The 2,270-nt window shown below is 38.7% G+C and overlaps 1 non-coding gene across 1 annotated transcript; it reads right to left on the bottom strand.

The window, feature by feature from the left end:
- Window positions 1-1,506: 1,506 nt before the first annotated feature.
- Window positions 1,507-1,613, bottom strand: LOC131226338 (small nucleolar RNA R71). The gene has a single exon (XR_009161730.1). It is a non-coding gene; the product is annotated as a small nucleolar RNA R71 (small nucleolar RNA).
- Between the last annotated feature and the right edge of the window lie 657 nt (window positions 1,614-2,270).

A 2,270-nucleotide genomic window follows, 5' to 3' on the forward strand; every position in this document is an offset into this window, starting at 1 on the left:
GATGAAGCCCCTAATTTGATTAGCTCTTGTATTGGTTGATTTACTTTGAATATTAATTAATTTGTCTCTTTCTCTAAGTGGGCTTTATGGGTTTAAATTCTATACTTCTCCATCTATGAACTTGATTAAAGTATATATATGGATGTTGTTTGGATGCTTATTATAGGTGCTTGTGTCTGATCAAGAACAAGTTTCCTATAGAGGAAGAAACAGGGTGCTTTAATGAATGTACATTCCATGTACCCGACCAAGGATATGGGATATGTCATTCATGGCATTGCTTAAAGGAATTAGACAGTTTGTATGCCCGATTAAGGACACAGATTGTGCTTTCTCTGTATAAGTGGTATTAATCTAGATCAAGGTGAATCAACAGACAAAACAAGGGTTAGGATAATTAGGGGTGGATTCGAAAGTCCTAGTGCTCTCTCTCTGATTGAATTTTCTTCCCTGTTCTTAATTAATTGTTTTTCATAAAATTGTGCTTAGTAATTCATTCCATTATTTGTTGGATTAGTTAAGGAGAATTATAGATTTGAATTGTGACGACCAGTCCTCGTGGGAACGATCTCGTAATACGTACCGTATCTGCATCTGATTCGTATACTTGCGAGTTTAAATATCATTTAAATCGTGTTGGTTTAAATAAAACATCAAGTTTTTGGCGCCGTTGCCGGGGACTGTTTCGTTCCAAATTGAATTTGGGATTCTCTCTTATCATAATTCATAGCTTAGGATTTTTTCTAACTTAGAGTTCTTTTCTTGATTTTAGAAACTAACCTATTTCTTGTTTTGTAGGATCCTGACATAAATTTCTAAGTTAGATTCTAACATAGATCTCCAAATTGGAAGTGAAGGAGGAGCTCCCTATTCTTCAGACATCAATCATCTCCTTTTCCGGGTTCTTTCTTCCCATTCTTATTTACATAGTTTTAACTTGTTTTAGAATCTCATAGTTTCTAGGTCTAGTTTTATTTCTCTTAGGTTGCTTCTTAGTTTAGTTTTCTTTCTTACATTGCAATAACATAGTTTATGCTAGGACGTAGATCTCTGAATATAGAACTAGCACCGTTTGATCCTGAGATTGAAAGAACAATTCGTGAAAGATTGAGAAATAATCCTGTTGAAATGGCGAATGAGACTGAAGTTAAAGCTCTCAAAGATTATTCAGCTCCTGTCCAATTTAATGCGCCTTCATGCACAGTGTTGCCAACCACTACGGCAGCACACTTTGAACTTAAACCTGGAGTCATACAATTGTTGCCATCCTTTTATGGATTGGACAAGGAGGACCCATATCATCATGTGAAAGAATTCTTAAACATTTGCTCCACCTTTAAGTTCCAAAACTTCTCAGACGACTCGATCCGCCTACGCCTGTTTCCTTTTTCTTTGAAGGAAAAGGCGAAAGCATGGTTGAATTCTCTAGAAGTTGGATCTATCACTACATGGGACCAACTGTCTAAGAAGTTCTTAAACAAGTTCTTCCCCGTTCACAAAACCAATGCCCTCCGTAGAGAAATTACTAACTTCACACAAAAAGAGGGCGAGCACTTTCATGAATGTTGGGAAAGATGGAAGGACTTGCTTCTTAAATGTCCTCACCATGGTTTTGAGAAGTGGCAACAAGTTCAATACTTCTATGACGGTCTGACACCATAGAACCGTCGCATGGTTGATGCCACCAGTGGAGGGTCATTCATGACCAAAAGTGATGTCGAAGCGTGGAACTTCTTTGAAACCTTGTGCAAAAATTCCCAGCAATGGGATTATTCAAATAGAGGTGACAGAAGTCCCCAACCACAAAAGAGAGGTGGTATATATGAGATAGGAGTCATGCCAGAGCTGAGCGCCAAGCTTGATAACCTGACAAAGAAAGTTGATGCTCTGGTATTAAATAATGGACCACCACAAACAGCTCAAGTCGAGGCATATGCCACATGTTCTAGTCCTGCCCATCCTATGCAGTCTTGTCCATCTAGTGCAGCATTCCCAGAACTTCTCTCTGAACAAGTTCATGCTATGAACACTTTTTAAAAATCTAGGAATGATCCTTACTCGAACACATACAACCCAGGGTGGGCTAGACATCCAAATTTTTCTTGGGCAAAAGGACCACAACAAGGAGTACCATCTGGAAATCCTCCCATGCAACCGCACCTCCAAGTTGGCAGTAAAAAACTTCAACAGTTTCCGCAATATCAACAACTGCCTACACAATCAAGGAAACCATCTCTTGAGGATACACTCCATCTTTTTATGCAGAGTTC

The sequence above is a fragment of the Magnolia sinica genome, chromosome 14 (genome assembly GCF_029962835.1).
Source record: "Magnolia sinica isolate HGM2019 chromosome 14, MsV1, whole genome shotgun sequence".
NCBI classification, from domain to species: domain Eukaryota; kingdom Viridiplantae; phylum Streptophyta; class Magnoliopsida; order Magnoliales; family Magnoliaceae; genus Magnolia; species Magnolia sinica.